Here is a 27,372-nt window from a genome sequence, read left to right on the forward strand (position 1 = left end):
CACTGGTGTCTGCATCTGTGGCATCATTGGACAGACTATAAAGAGCATATCAAGCAGAGTGGTGACTGGAGTGGCATGATCATTTCAAACACTGGTGAATGACCTGGTAATAGTTCCTCATTATATCACATTGTGTCAGATCTGTGTTTTAGATTGTAACTATATAAGGTAATAAAAGTGCAAAAAATGTATCTGTCATCAAACTTTGTGTTTTTATTGTCATGTCTCATGTTTTCATTGGGGGTCATATAAGTTATTGGTTTGCCATCATAAGTGTCCTGTGGAGTTTACATAACAATTTGGACATTGATCCAGCAGTTTGTTTCATGAAATATTGAATGACTGGGTTAAATGGCTGATAGACACATTATATGGCCGTGTATCTGTCTTGTTATTCTCTTTGTCAGTGTGTTCGACTACAAATGCTGTTAACGCTCCTCAGATGCTCAGGTGGCCTTGCAGACAGCTTGACTGTTATGGGTTTGCACCGCTCATTAAACGGATGACACCCAAACTCCTTATCAGCCTGGCTTTTACATGGGCTGCACTAACTAACAAGACCCATTAGGGATGTGTCACCGTAGACCTCCCCTTGCGAGGCGGCCAGTGTCACTCCCTGGCCGCCTTGCAAGGTCAAGGGTTCACTTCCTGTATTTTACTAGTAAGGCCGGGTTATCAGGGCTGAACTGGAAAAGGCCCAGCAAACCTGATAAGGGCCAGACTAGACGGAATGGGCTCCTCCGTCCTTCCCAGTAGCTCCCACTCCCCTGCCTGTCTGGTCTGTTTCTCGAACTGGCGGCTCGGTAGTACAGTGCAAGAGTCACAGACTTGTTTTAACTGATGGGCATTCAAGTGACTTCCCTGGGTTCTGATTATAGGACAATACATAGATTAGAGCAAAGTTGTGAAGCACATTCTTCTCCACCCCATTACATTTCCTTTGGTGAAATGTCTGCTGAAGACATTGGTCTGTGATAAGAACGAGGGCTAGCCAAGCAATTGCTGATAAACAGTAGGCATTTGCCATTAATTTAAAACCTCTCGACTACATCAACATGAATTCTCGTGACAATAAATGTCAGTGTCCTCATGACATTTTGTTTTATATTGCACATCTATAAAGGCTTATTACCATATTTGTCTCAAGCTCCTTTGACATGCTGAAAACAGAGACAGCACAGCACACATACAGAGTACATGCAGGTCCTGAAGCTCAGTCACTGCCAGTGCCTTGTGTTCTGATATGTGTGTTCTGATGTAGTCTGAATGCTGAGCTGGCATTGCCCAGCCTCTGGGCTGTGAGGTGCCAGGGCCTGAGGTTAATCATTTTCCCTTCTGAGACTGGGGAATATTAAAACAAACTGTCCTTCCATATAAATAGTTGGAATTCTGTTTGCACAACTCACTGGGAGCAAGGATTAGAACATCTGAAGCAGCAGTCCTGAATGGGCTTTCTTGTTTTTCTTTAGGATTGGTGAGTACGTCATTGGTTGCTCGCTCTGAGGAAAGAGAGACGTGGGATGTATTATAGCCGGTCTAAGCTGTGAGTTTTTGCTCGTCATATGCTATGACATACTGTTCTCGGTAGTTTCAATAGATCTCATAATGTTCTGCCACCCAGAGTAAAATACAAGAAATTGCCTTGTTAAAGCAATTAAGCTATATTGTCTGGTCTTGAATGTATCCATGTTATTTATACAATAATATTTCATGCAAGAGGAACACACCTAGTCAGATGGAATCATGAATGGAAAACACCCTTCCATGCTGTGGGTATGCATACCGGCGTACAAGCATGTATGACATGTAGATTGTAATGTTTAAATACAACAAATGTGACCCCAGCGAGGTGAATGAAGATATTGTGATGATAATATAAGGGAGAAATATGTGCGCTATTTGACCACGGAGTTTCTAACCGCGTATGTTCTTTCGTGATCTCATATCCTGTGCCTCACGCCCTCACTTCCTCTTGGTAAGTGAGGAAGTTTCAGGCAGTTAATCCGACGCCTCATTCGTTGTTTCACTGAGCTGTCAACATTTAATTGTGAGGCGACTACATTCGATATAAAATATATATAGCCAGCTATCTAGCTATACTTCTCTGCAACAACGTTTTTCTTTTTGAAAACAGCTGCTCTCGTCTTACTATGACTCTCAGGTGATCGTCAAAGAGTCCAGGTGGTTCTGGTAAGTGTCTTTATTTAATTTGAGCTCTCCACATCACCCCATGTGTTGGAGATTGCTTGCTTGCTAGCGAGCTAAAAGGCTGCGTTTAAACAGCCAGTCCAATTCTGATATTTTTTACACTAATTGTTCTTTTGACCAATCACATTAGTTCTGTTTCTGAACTGATCTGTTTAGTCTAAAGACAAATTAGTGAGAAAAAAAATCTGAATTGGGCTGCTTGTCTAAACGCAGCCTAAGAACGCTAACGTTAGCAACTAGCCACAGTGTCAGTCATGATCAGCCATACCATAGTAGTGTAGCCAGTTCTTGTGTATCACGAAATGGGGATTTCTCCAGTCCGTTTGCTGTCTCTCCTGTGATTCACATTGACAGCTAAACTAGAACGAGTGTCTTAAGCTAGATATTCATCGAGCTCATTTAATTTCTATGAGCGAGCTAGCTTTGTTACTCTGTCATATTGGTCCCCCTCTCCCTATTATCTGAGAACATTAGCTAGTTAAGGTTACTTGGTTAGCTAGCGAGATAATGTTTTAGTTGTTATTGTATGCAGTTCATCACTGCGTTGTCTGTGTAAAGTCACTAAGATGACTAACATTAAATAACACAAGCATTTGCTTTTGTTACTAACTGGGTAGGTAATGCATGGGTGCCTAACTTTGTCTGAAAGTGGGGGTGCAAAAGCTTGGGAGGGAGTGTGTCCCCCCAGAAAATTTGAGTGTAAACATTTCAACACCGTTTCTTAACGGGGATTCCATATTTATGAACGGAACACAACAATTTTTCTTAGGTTTAGCCACAAATTATATTGGAAAATAGGCTTTGGTGATAAACCGTATATACTGTATACCGAGATATTTGGAAAAAGCCACAGGATGCTTTTTCAATACCATTGAAACAATTTATTTTACATTTTTTAAATTTTTATAACTATGAATACCTGCAGTTAACTTGCGACAATACGTTAGGAGGTAAAGAACATTGCGTTCTAAACTTCACTTGTCACAGTATTATGAAGCTTACGGTAGTCCCCAGTCACATGTCACGTGGTGTTTGTCCGGAGCCTTGTGAGTCACTCACTGTTGTGCAGCATGCGCCAGGTGATCTATTTACAGTAAGGAATTCACAGCTACATTTTTGCCAGCTAGATATCTTATAACTATTAAAGTTAACTGTCTAAAATGTGCCAAATGTTCTGCAGTTGTGTTTTTGTTTGCTAATTTAGTAACTAGATAGCGAACTAGCTAAGTGGTTAGCTATGTCCTAAATCAAACATTTGCTTGGTAACAGCATAGAATCCTCTCGTAGATCAAGAGCCTTGCTGCCTATTATTTGTTTTGCACGTGCAGCAAACTGTGAGTAGCATTTTTGAGTAACTTATTATACATTTTTAAATTTAAATTTGGGAAAAACATTTAAGAACATTCTTATTTACATATACTTGTATAGTTTAGGTCAGAAGCTCTACAAATGTTCGCAATGCGCTCATTAGCATTTAGTTAGCGTTCTCTATGGAATTTTACTTGTACACTGAACAAAAATATAAACGCAACATGGAAATGGTTGGTCTCATGAACTGAAATAAAAGATCGCAGAAATGTTCCATACGAACAATGCTTATTTCTCTCAAATTTGGTGACCGAATGTGTTTCCATCCCTGTTAATGAGCATTACTCCTTTGCTAAGATAATCCATCTACCTGACAGGTGTGGCATATCAAGGAGCTGATTAAACGGCATGATCATTACACAGGCGCACCTAAAAGGCCACTCTAAAATGTGCAGTTTTGTCACACAACACAATGCCACAGGTGTCTCAAGTTTTGAGGGAGCGTGCAATTGGCATGCTGACTCCTGGAATGTCCAACAGAGCTGTTGCCAGAGAATTCAATGTTTATTTCTCTACCATAATTTGTCAGCACATCCAACTGGCCTCACAACCGCAGACCATGTGTATGGCGTTTTGTGGGTGAGAGGTTTGCTGATGTCAATGTTGTGAACAGAGAGCCCCATGGTGGCTGTGAGGTTATGGTATGGGCAGGCATGAGCTTCGGACAACAATCAAAATTGCATTTTATCGGTGGCAATTTGAATGCACAAAAATATCGTGACGTGATCCTGAGGCCCATTTTGATCAGATCTGTATTCCCAATCATGTGATAAATTCATTTGGCCCTAATCTATGTTATTTCAATTGACTGATTTCCTCATAGGAACTGTAACTCAGTAAAATCTTTGAAATTGTTTCATGTTGTTTTTGTTCAGTATACTTGTTAGCATTGCTTACCTTCGGATTCCAGAATATTAGTGGGGTTTGATAACAGCACCCCTTGTGTTCAGTGCCAGTATTACCGAATATCCCCGTATGACAGTCTTGTTACCACCCAAGCCTGTTGGGGGAAAACGTGTTTAAATGACTAGATTACTAACCTATTCCCTTCCCCTGAAATCCCACCCCAAATAATTAACAGGTCTGAAACCCTAACAACCCTGTGACTCTCAAACATCCCGTCCCCTTCCCTGAAAATCCCACCCATAGTGATCGATTGATAGGTCTGAAATAGAGGTCGACCGATTAATTAGGGCCGATTTCAAGTTTTCATAACAATCGGTAATCGGCATTTTGGGACACCGATTGTGGCCGATTACATTGCACTCCACGAGGAGACTGTGTGGCAGGCTGACTACCTGTTACGTGAGTGCAGCAAGAAGTAAGGTAAGTTGCTAGCTAGCATTAAACTTATCTTATAAAAAACTATTAATCTTAACATAATCACTAGTTAACTACACATGGTTGATGATATTACTAGTTTATCTAGCTTGTCCTGCGTTGCATATAATCGATGCGGTGCCTGTTAATTTCTAATCGAATCACAGCCTACTTCGCCAAACGGGTGATGATTTAACCTCTATGGGCTAGGTGGGACACTTGCGTCCCACCTACTCAACAGCCAGTGTAATCCCGTGGCGCGTTATTCAAATACCTTAGAAATGCAAAAACTTCAATTTTTCAAACATATGACTATTTTACACCATTTTAAAGATAAGACTCTCGTTAATCTAACCACACTGTCCGATTTCAAAAAGGCTTTACAACGAAAGCAAAACATTAGATTATGTCAGCAGAGTACCCAGCCAGAAATAATCAGACACCCATTTTTCAAGCTAGCATATAATGTCACATAAACCCAAACCACAGCTAAATGTAGCACTAACCTTTGATGATCTTCATCAGATGACAACCCTAGGACATTATGTTATACAATACATGCATGTTTTGTTCACTCAAGTTCATATTTATATCAAAAAACAGCTTTTTACATTAGCATGTGACTAGCATGTGACTAGCATTCCCACCGAACACTGCCGGTGAATTTACTAAATTACTCACGATAAACGTTCACAAAAAGCAGAACAATTATTTTAAGAATTATAGATACAGAACTCCTCTATGCACTCGATATGTCCGATTTTAAAATAGCTTTTCGGTGAAAGCACATTTTGCAATATTCTCAGTAGATAGCCCGGCATCACAGGGCTAGCTATTTAGACACCCAGCAAGTTTAGCACTCATCAAAGTCAGATTTACTATAAGAAAAATGTTATTACCTTTGCTGTCTTCGTCAGAATGCACTCCCAGGACTTCTACTTCAATAACAAATGTTGGTTTGGTTCAAAATAATCCATAGTTATATCCAAACAGCGGCGTTTTGTTTGTGCGTTCAAGACACTATCCGAAAGGGTAAATAAGGGTGACGAGCATGGCGCAATTCGTGACAAAAAAATTCTAAATATTCCATTACCGTACTTCGAAGCATGTCAACCGCTGTTTAAAATCAATTTTTATGCCATTTTTCTCATAAAAAAGCGATAATATTCCGACCGGGAATCTGCGTTTAGGTAAACAGACAAAAGAAAAGAAAGCATTCGGTCGACTCGGGCACGCGCCTAAGCCCATAGTACTCTGATCGGCCACTTGCCAAAAGCGATAATGTGTTTCAGCCAGAGGCTGCCTCGATATCGTTCAGCTTTTTCCCGGGCTCTGAGAGCCTATGGGAGCCGTAGGAAGTGTCACGTTATTGCAAAGATCCTCAGTCTTCAATAAAAAGAGCCAAGATGAAACACAATTTGTCAGACAGGCTACTTCCTGCATGGAATCTTCTCAGGTTTTGGCCTGCCATATGAGTTCTGTTATACTCACAGACACCACTCAAACAGTTTTAGAAACTTTGGAGTGTTTTCTATCCAAAGCCAATAATTATATGCATATTCTAGTTACTGGGCAGGAGTAGTAACCAGATTAAATCGGGTACGTTTTTTATCCGGCCGTGTCAATACTGCCCCCTAGCCCTAACAGGTTATTAACAAGCACATTCGCGAAAAAAGCACTGTCGTTGCACCAATGTGTACCTAACCATAAACATCAATGCCTTTCTTTAAAATCAATACACAAGTATATATTTTTAAACCTGCATATTTAGTTAATATTGCCTGCTAACATGAATTTCTCTTAACTAGGGAAATTGTGTCACTTCTCTTGCGTTCCGTGCAAGCAGAGTCAGGGTATATGCAGCAGTTTGGGCCGCCTGGCTCGTTGCGAACTGTGTGAAGACAATTTCTTCCTAACAAAGACCGTAATTAATTTGCCAGAATTGTACATAATTATGACATAACATTGAAGGTTGTGCAATGTCACAGCAATATTTAGACTTAGGGATGCCACCCATTAGATAAGATACGGAACGGTTCCGTATTTCACTGAAAGAATAAACGTTTTGTTTTCTAAATGATAATTTCCGGATTTGACCATATTAATGACTTAAGGCTCATATTTCTGTGTGTTATTATGTTATAATTAAGTCTATGATTTGATATTTGATAGAGCAGTCTGACTGAGCGGTGGTAGGCAGCAGCAGGCTCGTAAGCATTCATTCAAACAGCACTTTCCTGCATTTGCCAGCAGCTCTTCGCTGTGCTTCAAGCATTGAGCTGTTTATGACTTCAAGCCTATCAACTCCTGAGATTAGGCTGGTGTAACCGATGTGAAATGGCTAGCTAGTTCGTGGGGTACGCACTAATAGCGTTTCAATCGGTGACGTCACTCGCTCTGAGACCTTGGAGTAGTTGTTCCCCTTGCTCTGCAAGTTCTGCGGCTTTTGTGGAGCGATGGGTAACGGTGCTTCGAGGGTGGCTGTTGTTGATGTGTCCCTGGTTCAAGCCCAGGTAGGGGCGAGGAGTGGGACGGAAGCTATACTGTTACACTGGCAATACTATAGTGCCTATAAGAACATCCAATAGTCAAAGGTATATGAAATACAAATCGTATAGAGAGAAATTGTCCTATAATAACTACAACCTAAAACTTCTTACCTGGGAATATTGAAGACTCATGTTAAAAGGAACCACCAGCTTTCATATGTTCTCATGTTATGAGCAAGGAACTTAAACGTTAGCTTTTTTACATGGCACATATTGCACTTTTACTTTCTTCTCCAACACGTTTTTTTTGCATTATTTAAACCAAATTGAACATGTTTCATTATTTATTTGAGGCTAAATGTATTTTATTGATGTATTATATTAAGTGAAAATAAGTGTTCATTCAGTATTGTTGTAATGGTCATTATTACCGATTTAATCGACCGATTTATTTATTTGTATCGGCCCCCCCCGGTTCTCCTATAATCGGTATCGGCGTTTAAAACTCATGAAACTCATACCCTGCTCCACCCTGACAATCCCACTCACAGGGATGGATTGACAGGCTAAACTGTTAAGAATGTGGCCAGGATAAATCAAATAAAATATTATTGGTCGCATAAACATAAACTCAGCAAAAAAAGAAATGTCCTCTGTCAACTGCGTTTTATTTTCAGCAAACTTAACATGTGTAAATATTTATATGAACATGAGATTCAACAACTGAGACATAAACTGAACAAGTTCCACAGACATGTGACTAACAGAAATGGAATGATGTGTCCCTGAACAAAGGGGGGGTCAAAATCAAAAGTAACAGTCAGTATCTGGTGTGGCCACCAGTTGCATTAAGTACTGCAGTGCATCTCCTCATGGACTGCACCAGATTTGCCAGTTCTTGCTGTGAGATGTTACCCCACTCTTCCACCAAGGCACCTGCAAGTTCCTGGACATTTCTGGGGGGAATGGCCCTGGCCCTCACCCTCCGATCCAACAGGTCTCAGATGTGCTCAATGGGATTGAGAACCGGGCTCTTCGCTGGCCATGGCAGAACACAGACATTCCTGTCTTGTAGGAAATCACGCACAGAATGAGTAGTATGGCTGGTGGCATTGTCATGCTCGAGGGTCATGTCAGGATGAGCCTGCAGGAAGGGTACCACATGAGGGAGGAGGATGTCTTCCCTGTAACGCACAGCGTTGAGATTGCCTGCAATGACAACAAGCTCAGTCCGATGATGCTGTGACACACCGCCCCAGAACATGACGAACCCTCCACCTCCAAATCGATCCCGCTCCAGAGTACATGTCTCAGTGTAACGCTCATTCCTTCGACGATAAACGGACTCCGACCATCACCCCTGGTGAGACAAAACTGCAACTTGTCAGTAAAGAGCACTTTTTGCCAGTCATATCTGGTCCAGCGACAGTGACAGTAGCTTTGTGCCCATAGGCGACGTTGTTGCCGGTGTTGTCTGGTGAGGACCTGCCTTACAACAGGCCTACAAGCCCTCAGTCCAGCCTCTCTCATCCTATTGCGGACATTCTGAGCACTGATGGAGGGATTGTGCATTCCTGGTGTAACTCGAGCTGTTGTTGTTGCCATCATGTACCTGTCCCGCGGGTGTGATGTTCGGATGTACCGATCCTGTGCAGGTGTTGTTACACGTGGTCTGCCACTGCGAGGACGATCAGCTGGCCGTCCCGTCTCCCTGTAGAGCTGTCTTAGTTTTTCTCACAATACGAACATTGCAGTATTTTGCCCTGGTCACATCTGCAGTCCTCATGCCTCCTTGCAGCATGCCTAAGGCATGTTCACGCAGGTGAGCAGGGACACTGGGCATCTTTCTTTGGGTGTTTTTCAGAGTCAGTAGAAAGGCCTCACTAGTGTCCTAAGTTTTCATAACTGTGACCTTAATTGCCTACCGTCTGTAAGCCGTTAGCGTCTTAACGACTGTTCCACAGGTGCATGTTCATTGAACAAGCATGGGAAACATTGTTTTAAACACTTTACAATGAAGATCTGTGAAGTTATTTGGATTTTTACTAATTATCTTTGAAAGACAGGGTCCTGAAAAAGGGACATTTACTTTTTTTGCTGAGTTTATTTGGCAGATTTTATTGCGGGTGTAGCGAAATACTTGTGTTCCTAGCTGCAACAGTGCAGTGATATCTAGCAATACACACATCTAAAAGTAAAATAATGAAATTAAGAAATGTATAAATATTAGGACGAGGTGTGTGTGTGTGTGTGGATATACAGTGCATTCGGAAAGTGTTCAGACCCCTTTTTCCCGTCAATCTACACACTATCCCATAATGACAAAGGAAAAAACAGGTACAAAAAAGTTTGAATAAATCAAATTTTACGTTTACATAAGTATTTAGACCCTTTTGTAATGAGACTTGAAATTGAGCTCGGGTGTATCCTGTTTCCATTGATCATCCTTGAGATGTTTCTACAACTTGATTGGAGTCCACCTGTGGTAATTTCAATTGATTGGACATGATTTGGAAAGGCACACACCTGTCTATATAAGGTTTGACAGTTGACAGTGTATGTCAAGAGTGAAAACCAAGCCACGAGGTTGAAGGAATTGTCCGTAGAGCTCCGTGACAGAATTGTGTTGAGGAACAGTTCCGGGGAAGGGTACCAAAACATTTCAGCAGCATTGAAGGGCTCTAAGAACACAGTGGCCTCCATCATTCTTAAATGGAAGAAGTTTTGAACCACCAAGACTCTTCCTAAAGCTGGCCGCCAGGCCAAACTGAGCAATCGGGAGAAGGATCTTGGTCAGGGTGGTGACCAAGAACCCGAGTTCCTCTGTGGAAATGGGAGAACCTTCCAGAAGGAAGGACAATCATCTCTGCAGCACTCCACCAATCAGGCCTTTTATTGTAGAGTGCAAGATGAAGCCACTCCGTAAAAGCTACATGACCGCCCTCTTGGAGTTTGCCAAATGGCACCTAAAGGACTCTCAGACCATGAGAAACAAGACTCTCTGATCTGATGAAACCAAGATTGAACTCTTTGGCCTGAATGCCAAGCGTCACATCTGGAGGAAACTAGGAACCGCTCATCGTCTGGCCAATACCTTCCCTACGGTGAAGCGTGGTGGCAGCATCATGCTGTGGGCATGTTTATCTGCGGCGGGGACTGGGAGCTTGTCAGGATCGAGGGAAAGATGAAGGGAGCAAAGTACAGAGATCCTTATTGAAAACCTGCTCCAGAGAGCTCAGGACCTCAGACTAGGGCGAAGGTTCACCTTCCAGCAAGACAACGACCCTAAACACACAGCCAAGACAATGTAGGAGTGGCTTCGGGACAAGTTTCTGAAGTGGCCCAACCAGAGCCCGGACTTGAACCTGATCGAACATCTCTGGAGAGACCTGAAAATAGCTGTGCAACAACGCTCCCCATCCAACCTGACAGAGCTTGAGGATCTGAAAATCTAATTTTATTTGTCACACGCGCCGAATACAACGGGTGTAGAGCTTACAGTGAAATGCTTACTTACAAGCCCTTAACCAACAATGCAGTTGTTAGAAATATAAGCAATAAAAGTAAGAAATACTTAGAACAGCAGTAAAATAACACTAGCGAGGCTATATACAGGGGCTACCGGTACAGAGTCAATGTGCGGAGAAACCGGTTAGTCAAGGTAATTGCGGTAATATGTACATGTAGGTGAAGTTATTAAACTGACTATGCATAGATAATAACAGTAAAAGTGGTGTAAAGGGGGGACGGGGGGGGGGAGCAATTAGTCTGGAAGCCCTTTGGACCTAGACTTGGGGCCCCGTTCCACTTGCCATGCGGTAGCAGAGAGAACAGTCTGTGACTAGGGCGGCTGGAGTCTGACAATTATTAGGGCCTTCCTCTGACACCCCCTGGTATAGAGGTCCTGGATGGCAGGAAGCTTGGCCCCAGTGATGTACTGGGCTGTACGCACTACCCTCTGTAGTGCCTTGCGGTTGGAGGCCGAGCAGTTGCCATACCAGGCACTCATGCAACCCGTCAGGATGCTCTCGATGGTGCAGCTAGGTTCTGCAGAGAAGAATGGGATACACTCCCCAAATACTGGTTTGCCAAGCTTGTAGCGTCATACGCAAGAAGAATCGAGGCTGTAATTGCTGCCGAAGGTGCTTCAACAAATTACTGATTAACGGATCTGTGTACTTATATAAATGTGATCTCTTTTTTTAATATACATTTGCAAAACTTTCTAAAAACCTGTTTTTGCTTTGTCATTATGGGGTATTGTATGTAGATTGAGGGGGAGAAAAACTATTTAATCCATTTTAGAATAAGGCTGTAACGTGACAAAATGTAAGGAGTCTGAATACTTTCCAAATGCACTGTATCATCGCTGTCTGGCTCACTGGCCGGTCTACATGTGCATTCCATCGTCGCAGAATGATTAGGATTTGCCACAAGATGGGTCATACACAGTCAGCGCAACATCACACGGCCCAGGATGTGAATAAGTGATTTTAAATAATGATTATAAGTAAGTGTGACCAACGTTATTCTCTTGCCATGTCCTGACTGACTCAGTGGGAGCACTAGAAATCATTCAACAATGTAACTCGAAAGTTGTCAGATGGAGAATGAGGTAAACGTGATTGTTAGATGTCTTCTGGCAGTTTTCTCTCTCAGCTGTAAGCAAGTGAACTTGCCAGCTCAGCTACCTGTCAAGTCAATCAGCTAGCTATAGCTTTCACAACTGATGGCCAGCTATTTGTATGACAGTTGACACTACCCAAACACTGAACCCCAATGTTCATTAAAAGTACACTGCTCAAAAAAATAAAGGGAACACTTAAACAACACAATGTAACTCCAAGTCAATCACACTTCTGTGAAATCAAACTGTCCACTTCGGAAGCAACACTGATTGACAATAAATTTCACATGCTGTTGTGCAAATGGAATAGACAACAGGTGGAAATTATAGGCAATTAGCAAGACAACCCCAATAAAGGAGTGGTTCTGCAGGTGGGGACCACAGACCACTTCTCAGTTCCTATGCTTCCTGGCTGATGTTTTGGTCACTTTTGAATGCTGGCGGTGCTTTCACTCTAGTGGTAGCATGAGACGGAGTCTACAACCCACACAAGTGGCTCAGGTAGTGCAGCTCATCCAGGATGGCACATCAATGCGAGTTGTGGCAAGAAGGTTTGCTGTGTCTGTCAGCGTAGTGTCCAGAGCATGGAGGCGCTACCAGGAGACAGGCCAGTACATCAGGAGACGTGGAGGAGGCCGTAGGAGGGCAACAACCCAGCAGCAGGACCGCTACCTCCGCCTTTGTGCAAGGAGAAGCAGGAGAAGCACTGCCAGAGCCCTGCAAAATGACCTCCAGCAGGCCACAAATGTGCATGTGTCTGCTCAAACGGTCAGAAACAGACTCCATGAGGGTGGTATGAGGGCCCGACGTCCACAGGTGGGGGATTCGCCATTGGCGCCCTGTGCTCTTCACAGATGAAAGCAGGTTCACACTGAGCACGTGACAGACGTGACAGAGTCTGGAGACGCCGTGGAGAACGTTCTGCTGCCTGCAACATCCTCCAGCATGACCGGTTTGGCGGTGGGTCAGTCATGGTGTGGGGTGGCATTTCTTTGGGGGGCCGCACAGCCCTCCATGTGCTCGCCAGAGGTAGCCTGACTGCCATTAGGTACCGAGATGAGATCCTCAGAACCCTTGTGAGACCATATGCTGGTGCAGTTGGCCCTGGGTTCCTCCTAATGCAAGACAATGCTAGACCTCATGTGGCTGGAGTGTGTCAGCAGTTCCTGCAAGAGGAAGGCATTGATCCTATGGACTGGCCCGCCCGTTCCCCAGACCTGAATCCAATTGAGCACATCTGGGACATCATGTCTCGCTCCATCCACCAACGCCACATTGCACCACAGACTGTCCAAGAGTTGGCGGATGCTTTAGTCCAGGTCTGGGAGGAGATCCCTCAGGAGACCATCCGCCACCTCATCAGGAGCATGCCCAGGCATTGTAGGGAGGTCATACAGGCACGTGGAGGCCACACACACTACTGAGCCTCATTTTGACTTGTTTTAAGGACATTACATCAAAGTTGGATCAGCCTGTAGTGTGGTTTTCCACTTTAATTTTGAGTGTGACTCCAAATCCAGACCTCCATGGGTTGATAAATTGGATTTCCATTGATTATTTTTGTGTGATTTTGTTGTCAGCACATTCAACTATGTAAAGAAAAAAGTATTTAATAAGATTATTTCTTTCATTCAGATCTAGGATGTGTTTAAGCGTTCCCTTTATTTTTTTGAGCAGTATATTTTGTTTTTGATTGGATGATAGTCAAAGTGCCAGTTAGTCATATCAATGTTTCCTTCTGTAGTGTATGCTATGCTTTCTCCATTTTTGTTACAGCGATAGTTACTCCGTACTACACACTGGTTTGATGCAGGTTAGACATCATTGGTAAATCATTTCTTCCCATGATTTTAAACATGATGGTTGAATTGTATTTAGATTTTTAAGACTGCTACAGCTTGGTTTGGAAATTATCTGCATTTTTCTGTCATACATTACTCTCTTTTAAAAATTAATTCACATTTTGTGGGACATTCTTTCATTGTTGAATGTGGATTCTTATTCAAATTGAATGATAATGAAAAATCAATTAAAGCCAACAGTTGTTTCTAGTTAAGTAGGCTAGCTTATTGTTCTAGTTGACTAAACCACATTCTACTTCTGTGGAAGTGATGTAGTGGTCATGTTTTGTGACATAGCATATTTTCTTTTGTCCATTGAAATGCTTTTCAGGGCTTGAGAATAAACATTATCCATGAGTGTATAGGAATTAGTGCGTGTTTTTCTAGTAGATATGATCAATGTAAAAGCAATGAATGAAGGTTGAATAGAAGACCAAGAAGGAAGTGGATAACTATATTGAACTCTGCACAAATATAATATGTGCAACTTTCTTTCCGATTCCTTAATTAGTTTTTGCTCTCTGTATTAGTAGGCATACAGTATCAATATCCTTTGATACTGTGTGGCTACATGGCATAACCTTATTTTGGAACCCGGCTGCCTCCCGGTCGTGAGCTAGGTGGCCTGTTTTAGCCGATTGTGTCGTCTACTCAAAACAAAAGCATGCAGAGTAATGAGTAGGATTCTGTGTTTTCAAATTCAAACGTGATCGTTTTTATTGGGAAGGCAGATAAAGACTAATTTGACATTTCAAACATGTTTTATCGAAAAGAGATGTTCTATGTTTGACAACACGACTGAGCAGCGCAGATTTAATGTTAGCTTTAAGAAGGGCGCTCCTCCCTCACTGCTTTTGCCCGTTTCCTAGTTTGTCATTTTAGAAATATGGTCAAGTCTAGCCTAACTAAGGCAGATATTGTTAAACCTGTTAAGGTGTAGGGGGCAGTATTTTCACGGCCGGATGAAAACGTACCCAAATTAAACTGGTTACTACTCGGGCCCAGAAACTAGAATATGCATATTATTAGTAGATTTGGATAGAAAACACTCTGAAGTTTCTAAAAATGTTTGAATGATGTCTGTGAGTATAACAGAACTCATATGGCAGGCAAAACCCTGAGAAAAATCCAACCAGGAAGTGGGAGATCTGAGAATTGTAGTTCTTCTTTTGAATCCTTATCGAAACTACAGTGTCTGTGGGGTCACGTTGCACTTCCTAAGGCTTCCATTGGCTGTCAACAGCCTTCAGAAAGTTTTCTCATCATTCTCCTGTTACTGGGCAGAGAATAGTAGCTCAGTCAATGAGTGGACTGCCTGAGGACAAAGGGCTTGGTGATACGCGATCCCGCGAGCGCGCCGTTGCTTCTTTTTCTCCTGGAATGAATACGCTATTGTCCAGTTGGAATATTAATGCATTTTTACGTTAAAAATACCCTAAAGATTGATTGTAAACAACGTTTTACATGTTCCTACGAACGGTAATGGAACATTTTCACTTTTCGTGTCTCGAATTACGCTTGCGCATTATGCCTTTGGAAAGTGACCTGAACACACAAACAAAACGGGGGTATTTGGACATAAATATGGATTATTTCGAACAAAAATAGCATTTCTTGTGGAAGTAGCAGTCCTGGGAGTGCATTCTGACGAAGATCAGCAAAGGTAAGAGAATATTTATAATACTAATTCTGAGTTCAGTTGACCCCAGAACTTGGCGGCTGTCTGTGTAGCTTGCTTTGATGGCGAGCTATGTACTCAGAATATTGAAAAATGGGCTTTCTCCGTAAAGCTATTTTAAAATCTGACACAGCGGTTGCATCAAGGAGTAGTGTATCTCTAATTCTTTAAATAATTATGTATTTTGTCAATGTTTATGATTATTTTTGTAAATTGATGTGCTCATTCACCGGAGGTTTTTGGTGGGAATACATTTTCTGAACATCACGCACCAATGTAAAATGCTGTTTTTGGATATAAAAATGAACTTTATCAAACAAAACATACATGTATTGTGTAACGTGATGTCCTAGGAGTGTCATCTGAGGAAGATCGTCAAAGGTTAGTGCTTCATTTAGCTGTATTTGGTGTTTTTGTGACACATCTCCTTGCTTGGAAAATGGCTGTGTGGTTATTTTTGTCTATGTACTCCCCTAACATAATCTAATGTTTTGCTTTCGCTGTAAAGCCTTTTTGAAATCGGACAATGTGGTTACATTAACCTGTTAGGGCTAGGGGGCAGTATTGACACAGCCGGATAAAAAACGTACCCGATTTAATCTGGTTACTACTCCAGCCCAGTAACTAGAATATGCATATAATTATTGGCTTTGGATAGAAAACACCCTAAAGTTTCTAAAACTGTTTGAATGGTGTCTGTGTATAACAGAACTCATATGGCAGGCCAAAACCTGAGAAGATTCCATGCAGGAAGTGGCCTGTCTGACAAATTGTGTTTCATCTTGGCTCTTTTTATTGAAGACTGAGGATCTTTGCAATAACGTGACACTTCCTACGGCTCCCATAGGCTCTCAGAGCCCGGGAAAAAGCTGAACGATATCGAGGCAGGCTCTGGCTGAAACACATTATCGCTTTTGGCAAGTGGCCGCTCAGAGTACTATGGGCTTAGGCGCGTGCCCGAGTCGACCGAATGCTTTCTTTTCTTTTGTCTGTTTACCTAAACGCAGATTCCCGGTCGGAATATTATCGCTTTTTTATGAGAAAGCGATAATGATAGTGTCTTGAACGCACGAACAAAACGCTGCTGTTTGGATAAAATGATGGATTATTTTGGACCAAACCTACATTTGTTATTGAAGTAGAAGTCCTGGGAGTGCATTCTGATGAAGACAGCAAAGGTAATAACATTTTTCTTATAGTAAATCTGACTTTGATGAGTGCTAAACTTGCTGGGTGTCTAAATAGCTAGCCCTGTGATGCCGGGCTATCTACTGAGAATATTGCAAAATGTGCTTTCACCGAAAAGCTATTTTAAAATCGGACATATCGAGTGCATAGAGGAGTTCTGTATCTATAATTCTTAAAATAATTGTTCTGCTTTTTGTGAACGTTTATCGTGAGTAATTTAGTAAATTCACCGGCAGTGTTCGGTGGGAATGCTAGTCACATGCTAGTCACATGCTAATGTAAAAAGCTGTTTTTTGATATAAATATGAACTTGAGTGAACAAAACATGCATGTATTGTATAACATAATGTCCTAGGGTTGTCATCTGATGAAGATCATCAAAGGTTAGTGCTACATTTAGCTGTGGTTTGGGTTTATTATATGCTAGCTTGAAAAATGGGTGTCTGATTATTTCTGGCTGGGTACTCTGCTGACATAATCTAATGTTTTGCTTTCGTTGTAAAGCCTTTTTGAAATCGGACAGTGTGGTTAGATTAACGAGAGTCTTATCTTTAAAATGTTGTAAAATAGTCGTTTGAAAAATTGAAGTTTTTGCATTTCTAAGGTATTTGAATAACACGCCACGGGATTACACTGGCTGTTGAGTAGGTGGGACGCAAGCGTCCCACCTAGCCCATAGAGGTTAAGGAGAAGTGTATCTTTAAAATGGTGTAAAATAGTCGTATGTTTGAGAAATTTAAATTATTCGATTTTTGATGTTTTGTATTTCGAGCCCTGCTGTTCCATTGGATGTTGGCTAGGCGCTAGCGGATGCCTGTCCTCAACAGGTTTTAATGGTATTTCTCCTCTAACTGTCCAGAGGTGCTGTCATGCCAATGATTAACCCATTGTTTGTGTGGCTTTAAGTATAAGTCTGACCTTTCCTGTGGTGTTTCACTGGTCATGGCCAAGACTGGCCAAACTAAATATGATGCAGTAGGTTCTGTTGACCCATAGCGTGTTTTTACAACTGACTGATTCACTATTCCGTTTCAGGGATATGATACTATGATTATGATATCATTGTCACAATCATCCTTCAATTGGGAAGGATGAGTCACTCTTTGAAATGACAAATCATCATGAGACCTCTCTCTCCCCGGAGCGTTTACTCCTTGAGTCATTTCTGGCTTTCACTTACATTTGGTGTGCCAACTAGGCCCTTAAGGAAATTAGGGCTTACCCCGATCAGGGAACTTGAGTAAACCTTAGGATAAAAGTGAACAGGAAATATGTTTATTTGAAAAAATAACTTAACTGCTTGGGAGGAATAATGCTTTTTATTAGTCTATATTTATTTTCTGTGATCAGGAGCATCTTGGAGGTAGGCTAAATCTTTGATAATAGGAGATTAGCCTGGCTGTATCAGCTTTAGTGTAAGTTAACACTTGACAGTCTCCTCTTGGCATCCTAAGTTTTCACCTCAGTTTCCTCATGAATGCTCCAACTGCAGAGGAAATCTTGATGCAAGGCTCTTCAGCATAATTTTTTGCCTTGATTTGTATCCCATTGATAATGTATATTTAATTCTCAGGATGTAAAGACCAGTACCTTGTTGCTTTTTCTGCGTCTGGCTGCAGGGTTCAGGATCACGGTTAGAAATGCCTCTTATTGACCTTGCCCAGTTGACCACTGAACTCCCTGCTTTCTGGAAAGTTGAAATGCATACAGCATGTCCTGGCCAAACTGGAGATTTGGAGGTGGTTAGTGAAGGCTTGGGAAGCGCGGCACCAATCTCCCCTAGGCCTTTGAGCCGAGGCCTGTGTACTTTTCACAGGTGAGATGAAATACAGCAGCCTATGACAGAAGGTCTGCCAATGTTGGTCTGGAGTTGGGGCGAGAAATATTCTGACATGATGCAAGTCCCTTCAGCAGCCCGGCACTGTTTGCACTCCGAGCCCCCGGGCCGCGTTGCAGATAGGGAGGGCTTTCTAGTCCCGGCCCTGCGGTTTACCTCCAACAAGACAAACCAGCAACCCCATTCACTGGAAGCGTGATTAAGAGCTTTCGATTTAAAATAGAAACAACTGTGAAATGTTGTGCTGCAGCGTGAACCAGAGAGACAAGCTTTTCTGCCAAAACGAGGAGTCCAAACTTGTGCCCTCAAGGACTGAACATTGAAGTGAGATGTTATGGCACACTGAAACGATATCCCGAGGGCTGAGTCCTCACATGTATACTCACTAAGCCCAGTGGGTTTTATAGCCTCACTGTTGCATGTGGACATAGACTTGTGATATGTGGACCTCCTTCCACTTTGAAGTGCTTATCAAGTGTGTCACTCCTTGAAAGGCACTTTGCTAGAGATCTAGCTAGTTAGTTCAGGATCAGAGGGAAGTCATTACCCCTCTCGTGTTTTTTGTATTACAAAATTCATTCATAAAGAGTTCCTCGGTTTGTTCCGAGGACCTACACTTGCCGTACCGAGGGATATTCCGTGCCAAGAAGCGTGTCTCTTATGTAAAAATATTGCTTAATCTCTGAGGGTGTTATCAGCAGTTTTTCCTAGGCTGTAGGGCCATGCCACGGCTAATCCAGGAGCATGTGGCCTGATTTAGGGCTCCACAGCCGTTTGATGTCTACGTTTTGTTTGATGTCTACGTTTCCAGGAACCCATAGAGAGGAACCTCTATGGGTTCCTCTCTCCTGACCTACACATACCTCTTACCAGGGTGTCATCTCAGGATTCTCCTTTAAGGCCCAGTGCAGTCAAAAACGAGATTTTTCTGTGTTTTATATATTTCCACACTTCCGCACTGCCCTGTTTTTGAAGACTGCCTAAAATTTCTGCCTGGTGGGATGGAATTTTGGCCTGCCCCAGGCGATAAATGAGTTAATAGATCAATAAGAAAGAGTTCCAAACCTCTGCCAATAACATCTAGTTTTCATTTTTCTCATCTCCACTCATACCACTCCCAGGAAAATTCTTGCTTGAGAAATTGCTCTTAGCTAAAAAGCTATTTTTGTTTTATTTTTGTCCATTTTAATTGGAAACAGAGTAAGGTACTTGTACCCAGAAACTATTTGATATTGCGATAATGGCTGCATTGGACCATTTTAACCTCACTCCCTGATCTCATCTCTTGATTTAAAAAAATTTATTTTACATTTTTTTCCCCGTCCTGGTTGGTGTATGAATGCCATCTCTAACATTAGCTCCATGGTCTTGTCTGTTCTGAAATATAAAGTTTGAGCAGTCTCCACCTAGGATTACTTGAGTCCCTCATCTTGACACTAATAAGATTGAGTGAGACTTGACTACTACTTTGGGCTATGGCTTAGAGTTAGGGACTCCTACTGCATCTTAAGGTGAGTTTGACTAGGTGAGTCATGTTGTTTTGACAGGTTGGGATTGAGTTCAGCACTGCATATACATTTGCAAAAAGGCCGGTGCTCTTTATTTTCTGTTAAAACGTTAACCTTTTTAATAGTCCTGCCATTTGCATTGGTTGTAAAACATGTTTATACTTCACCTCTAGACAGCTAAGATACATTTTAAACTTGTATACAATCACTCCAGTTCAACTCAACTTTAATTGCACCTGTTTAACAGAAATTATTGCTCTTTGAATTAATCTCATACCACAAAATGTACAGTCGAGAGAGGGACACATGAATTGCAACCATGGATTTCACAGTACCTTGTCTGGTACTTGGCTCAGTAGAGGCTCTATCAGGAGGGGGTTCACACTAGAACAAAAGCCAAGGCAGAGCTGACAGGGGGTCCAGGGTCCTGGCCAGAGCTGATCTGAGAGCAGGTGACCAAGCCCAAGGCCACTGGCGGGGGGTGATATACCGCTGAATGTTAGCACGGCTGGGAACAAAGCCCTGTGATTAGGAGGGGAAGTGATAAAGAAAGCGTATTGAGTTGAGAGCATGACTGCAACAAAACACTTTTCCTCCAAATGCTTCCATGAATTATGACTGCCGTCATTGGGTCAGGGCTTATTGTTAGCTATTCTCTCCCAGTGTCCAAGAACAGGAGAGGGAAAACGAGAGAAGGACTGGCGTCTGTCTCTTCTGAGCCATCCAAATTGCTGAGTTACTGGTTTTTGAAGGCTTGGTTTCCCTGAAGTCAAGCCTTTCATTCAGGTTGTTTTGAAATGTATGCAGCCGGTGTGGGTGGCTGAATTGTTGCTGCTGTCTAAGAAAAGCCTCCTTGATGACAGAGAGTGCTCAACCATAGAGTGGCGTGTACAAATCTGCCCGGCTGCCATCACAACTGTTTTCATCCTGAGAACAAACTTGCTCGTGACATTTAGGACAAAAATGTTAAAGAATACAAAAAAAACCTGCTGGGTAAAGACTGAACAGAGTCCCAGTCTGTGGATGAATCACATGAGTGTGGCTAATCAGGTTAGAGGGGCCGGATGGTTGTGATCTATCAGCCACGTAGGCTATACATATGAATATATACATCTGATGATGTTGGTAAACAAGTATCTCAGTACACCTCAGCACATTTGAAAGTAGGGCTGGGCGATGTGGCCAAAATCTCATATCCCGATATAGGTCATTTCATATCCCGATAACGATACATATCAGGATATAGCACATTTTCTGTAAATTCAGTGAGTAAATTGTTTATATAAAATGACCACATGTAAAAAGGCCTATTTCTTATTACATTTTGAATTATACTCAACAAATAAAAGGTACTTACTCATATTTGATTATTTCTCCTTTTATTTAGAACTTTTGAGCAACAATTCAATTAAGCATGTAACAAAATATATTAATGTATAAAATCTAAAAAGGTAAATAGAAAAACCAACTATAGTTGCAAGCAAAATAAATATAGGCCTAAAATATATATGTTTGGGGACTTGCCCGTTTTGCATGTTATTTTGTCACATATCAATTTGCATTTGGTACATTGGGTCGAGTGTTAGCACCAAGTCACGAAAGCACCAACTCATGAAACCACCGTTTCTCGACCGTGTAAATTGGGGCCATGTCTTTGCAGATGTAAGTTGTAACGGCAGCTGTTATCTCCTTCCATCTTCGAGATTCTTTGCCATATGGTGTGCCGCGGACAAAAGCCTCTTTCAACGTCTGAGTCGGGGGTTTGTTTTGAGCACTGTACTGTACTTTTTTGCGTCTCATCCGTAGACTCTCTCCGTACTGTTTCACATGATTCTTGCGTAGGTTAGTGGTGTTTGAGCCTGTTGTCGGGACAGGCCTGCGGCATATTTTGCAGAGGACGGTTTTCTGGTCCGTGTCAGACTTTTCATACCCAAAACAACGTCCATGCGACCCGACGTAGCCCCTCTTTTAGGTACGAGCTCTGTGTCACGTTCACTCAATGTTTTTTTTGTGTTGCAAATTTCCTTCCACACAGCACTTGTGTAAGAGCGCAAAGCGTCGTCCTATTGACAAAATATATTGCTGTAAAGTGTGATTTGCAACACAACTAAATAAACGATAGAGCATAATATGAAACAATAGATGTTTTTCTATTGTCACACGATATATATCGTCATATCGCCCAGCCCTATTTGAAAGTATTGAACTGATTTCACTCAGAACGTTGTTAGAAAACCAAGCTTTGTTTGAGTCACTTGTAGAAAAGTCTACATGAAGTACGACTACAAACTGCCTGTGGAACTGTGTGGCTGTTAGCCAGTTTTAAACATGGGCGGTGGTGCGGGTTTGTCCGTGATGTGCGGAAGTCCCTTTTAGGGTTGCAAAGGGTCGGAAACTTTCCCGGTAAATTTCTGGAAATTTTCCATGGGAAGTTAAGCCCGGGAAAGTTAGCTTATAACAGTGAACCTTTTTTGTGGGATACACACAAGGCAATTCTAGGTCTTGTTGGATATTGTTTTGTGAAACTATTCCCAATTCAATGGAATTGCAACCCTCTGCATGCACAGTGCATTTTTCCATCACATGTGCAGTGCACTCTTCAATCACATGTACAGCTGATTCTCAAGATCTTGAACACTAATGAGATGCTATTGAGCCCACACTACTACACTGTCTGAGCCAAGGACCACATGCTTTCTGGTAAGTTTTGATTACAATACTGGGTGGGGTGAATATATTTTATATAACATACATTTTTTTTGTTAACTAGTAAATAGTAGCCTACAGCAAAGTGTTTAAATCATTTCTAACCTTAACAATTTCTGCTAGTTAGTTTTTGCTACCATGTGGGTTTTAGCTTGCTTGAGTGTGTTAACTGAGTGTTAATTCACCGGTTTCCATTCATGTTTCATTTAAAAACATTTATCTTACAAAGGAGTTGTTTAATCTAACTGCTTAACTATTTATCTGTACATGGAGTTGGATTTAATTTTTTTACTACTTTTTTCCCCTAATCTTTACAGGAAAATGCCAGGGGCACGATCTGATGTGTGGAGACACTTCCCTGCAGCTAATGTAGAAGGAAAAGCTGTGTACGTTTTGCAAATACTGTGCCGAATCATATGTGAAGAATGCAACAAAGATGCAGATCATCTGGCCAAGTGCATAAAGTTCCCTCAGCACTCACAACAAGAAACCTCTGACAAAAGTCCCTGTACTTCTATTCAAGGTGAAAATGATGAATCGGACACCTTATCGATAGCAACAGCTCATGGTCCTCCTGGAATCAGAAGTTTTTTTGACTCAATGGAGGAACGTAGTCAGAGAAATGCTGATGAATGTCTTGCCCGAGCTGTGTATGCAACTGGTTAATCGCTGATGCTCACAGACAATGTGTATTGGAAGAGATTTCTGAATGTTCTTCACCCATCTGACCAGACATGCTTTATTTACTCATTTTCTGGATGCAGAGTTCAACAGAGTTCAAGTGAAGGTCAAGCAAATCATAGAGATAGCAGACTGTATTGCAATAATCTCTGATGGGTGGTCGAATGTTCGTGGGCAAGGAATAATTAACTACATCATCTCCACCCCTCAACCAGCATTCTACAAGAGCACAGACACAAGGGACAACAGACACACCGGTCTCTACATTGCAGATGAGCTGAAGGCAGTCATCAATGACCTAGGACCACAGAAGGTATTTGCACTGGTGACAGACAATGCTGTGAACATGAAGGCTGCTTGGTCTAAAGTGGAGGAGTCCTACCCTCACATCACACCCATTGGCTGTGCTGCTCATGCATTGAATCTGCTCCTCAAGGACGACATGGCACTGAAAACAATGGATACACTACAAGAGAGCCAAGGAAATGGTTAGGTATGTGAAGGGTCATCAAGTTATAGCAGCAATCTACCTCACCAAGCAAAGTGAGAAGAATAAGAGCACCACATTGAAGCTGCCCAGCAACACCTGTTGGGGTGGTGGTGTCATCATGTTTGACAGTCTCCTGGAGGGGAAGGAGTCTGTCTAAGAAATGGTCATATCAGTCTCTCGACATGGACAGTCCCATCAAGAGGATCCTCCTGGATGATATATTTTGGGAGAGAGTGGTAAGCAGCCTGAAACTCCTGAAACCTATAGGTGTAGCCATTGCACGGATTGAGGGAGACCATGCCATCCTGTCTGATGTTCAGACTCTGCTTGCAGATGTAAGAAAAGAAATCCGTACTGCCCTGCCCACTTCACTGTTGCTCCAAGCAGAGGAAACTGCAGTTATGAAATGCATCAAAAAGTGTGACGACTTCTGCCTGAGGCCCATACTCGCCGCAGCGTACATGTTGGACTCCAAGTATGCTGGCAAGAGCATCCTGGGGCCATGCTTCTACACCTGCATTACTTGCTGTTTGGGGTTTTAGGCTGGGTTTCTGTACAGCACTTTGAGATATCAGCTGATGTAAGAAGGGCTATATAAATACATTTGATTTGATCCTGTCTGGCGCAGAGATCAACAAGGCCTATGGTGTCATCACTACCGTGTCTCGCCACCTTGGCCTGGATGAGGGCAAAGTTCTTGGCAGTCTGGCGACGTACACTTCCAAGCAAGGGCTTTGGGATGGAGATGCAATATGGCAGACGTGCCAACATATCTCATCAGCCACCTGGTGGAAGGGACTTTGTGGATCTGAGGCTCTTTCCCCTGTTGCCTCCATCATCCTCCAAATCCCACCAACATCAGCCGCCTCAGAGCGCAACTGGTCCTTGTTTGGGAACACATACACCAACGCACGCAATAGGCTGACCAATGCAAGGGTTGAAAAATTGGTGGCCATCCGGGAAAATTTGAGGCTTTTTGAGCCTGACAACGAGCCATCGTCAACAACTGTGGAAAGTGACAGTGAAGATGAGGCCTCAGAGTCTGATGTTCAAGAGGTGGACATTGAGGAGGTCCAGGGAGAAGACATGGAAGCCTGAGAGGAAGACAACCAAGGCTTTAGTTCCTAGACTATCATTTTACAGATGTATGTTGAAAACGATATTGGGAGATGCGATGGATCATTGGGGATCATTCAATATTCCCTTTCTTTTGTTGTTCAATGAAATCATCCCATGTGAAGAGTCAACTCATTTAATTACATTTCAATTTCTAACTAAATAGTTTTTTATTTCTATTGGAAGGATTTAATCATTTGCAATTATGTCTACTTATGATAAACCTTTTACCTTTATGTTTCTGTCTCTATATGATATGGTAAATATGTCCAATGCAAAAACCATCTACATTTTAAATGGTATTAATATTAATTTGCATATATTCCCGTTAAATCCCACGGAAAGTGTTCACCTCTGAATATTCCCCAAAATGTGCAACCCTACTTGCAGTCAAAGTATCTATATAATATTGTTCAAAATAACATTGGGATACGCAACTATCATTCCCACCCTCCCCTCCCCCCATCCCGTCACAAGCAAACACACTGTCCTACTCAAGTTTGCCAAACGAAGTAAAATCAAATCTAATTTTATTGGTCACATACACGTGTTTAGCAGATGTTATTGCGGGTGTAGCTAACTGCTTGTGTTTCCAGCTCCGACAGTCTATGTATCCCTACTGTATGACAGTGAATTGCGTATGACTGGGCTTGCCTATGCGGTGTCCTACAGGCACAGACAGCCGGTTGACCTGAGAGCACCTGAGTGGCGCAGCTGTGACACCCAGTATGGAACACTCCCACAGACAGTGACAAGCTCCTTTCCCACCTGCTGGCCAGCCCTGTAGGACAGCTGAGAGGGAGAGAGAAGAGGCATGGGGGGCATTGAGTAATACCCATCTGATGACTCAGGAGTGTGTGTGTGTGTGTGTGTGTTCTGCAATGATCTTGAAGGCTCCTGCCACCTGTATGAGTTGAACCTGACCTAGGCCTCTGTACCAGAGAGGACGGTGTTGAAGGGGAATGTCAGGGTCAAAAAGGTCAACGGGCAGTTGGAATAAACCAGTACAGCCAACGATAAAAGGGGAATTAGAGATGCACCAAGAGACGCTACAGAACGTGCAGCTGGCTAAATAAACATCTATTCAATCAACAATATGTGTAGTGTCTGCAGCAACAGTCTGTTTCAAAACAATTAGCTAACCTCCCAAGGGCATGATTGCTCCACTCTAAAACTTCCCCAGTGTTTTGGTCGTGAAGTGACTGCATTCCCTTACATCGTCTTCTTTCAATCAAAACTTCCAATATCAGCCCCAGACTGAAATCCAACCGAATATCCCATGGAATGTTTTATCGCATATCCTGACAACATGATAGGAACGATGCCCAAAGCAAGGGACCAGGAAGTCACTACAGAAGGCTTCCCGATGGATGACCGCATCAGACTTCATGATGCCCACCAGAGTATGGCGGCAGAAGGTTGAAGGCCCCCACATTTAAAAGGCATTGTGCCAGGTGCACTGGGTAGCAATGAAAATATAAATTAAAAAAACACTTAAAATATATATTTTTTACAATAGCAAGCCTGGTTGACCCAGAGGGAGGTCCATCCTCTCCATGTACATGTGCCGGTAGTGTGGTGCTGGAAGGCCAGATTATTTATCTGGGCTAATTGCTGAGAGGGGGGCTAAGGGAGGAAATAGGCTAGCCTGTGCATGTCTGTGATTTAGCAAGGTTGATGCACGTTTAAACACACACCACCAACATAAACAGGGTGGGTTTTATCATCGCTGGGCTGGTGTCATATCATGTGGAGAGAATCCCGATGAGTTCATGTATATCTGTAGTGGGGGCTGTGCACACACACAGCACTCATAAGGACAAAAGGCTCCAACTCTGTCGCTCTTACAGGATTAAGCTTGCCAGTTAACATTGGAAACCGACAAGCTTTTTGGCCATCAATGCTGCCAGTGGTTATTATAATCATCAAAGCCTCTTAACTTTTATTAGGTGTGTTCACTAAAAACACATCAAACAGGTTCCGTAGTTGTGCAGCAACATATAGGTCGAGCCCCATTGAAGCATTGCACACAGCAGGTGCCTCCTGCTTCCACATACACAGTGTAGGTCACTCTATGGTACAGGCTACAGAGACTATTCCAACCCCAACAAGGCCTCTGAGCAGACACTTTGCCTGTGCTCTCAAGGGACTGTATTTTCTCAAGGCCCAAAGGTGAAGAAAAAAAAGACGCCTGAGGGAGGCCGGCCGGCAGCGTTTTAAAAGACTTGGCAGAACATGCCATCGTGTAAACAATGGAGCGACGCAAGGGAAAAGAAATGGGGGGGGGGGGGGCAAAGAACAGGGGCCCAGTAGAG

At 42.5% G+C, this 27,372-nt stretch overlaps 1 protein-coding gene across 4 annotated transcripts in view; it reads left to right on the forward strand.

The window, feature by feature from the left end:
* The first annotated feature begins 1,368 nt into the window (after positions 1-1,368).
* The window catches only part of LOC106573868 (polyamine-transporting ATPase 13A3), a 65,979-nt gene continuing 39,975 nt past the window's right edge, over positions 1,369-27,372 (forward strand). For 2 of the 4 annotated variants that reach the window (XM_014149278.2, XM_014149282.2), the window contains exon 1: positions 1,941-2,190. The gene's annotated coding sequence lies outside the window, so the exon portion shown is untranslated. Of the gene's footprint in view, positions 1,475-1,940; positions 2,191-27,372 lie in introns of those variants that run through there. The other 2 variants (XM_014149279.2, XM_014149281.2) reach the window with 2 other exon arrangements.

This window comes from Salmo salar, chromosome ssa16 (assembly GCF_905237065.1).
Source record: "Salmo salar chromosome ssa16, Ssal_v3.1, whole genome shotgun sequence".
NCBI classification, from domain to species: Eukaryota; Metazoa; Chordata; class Actinopteri; order Salmoniformes; family Salmonidae; genus Salmo; species Salmo salar.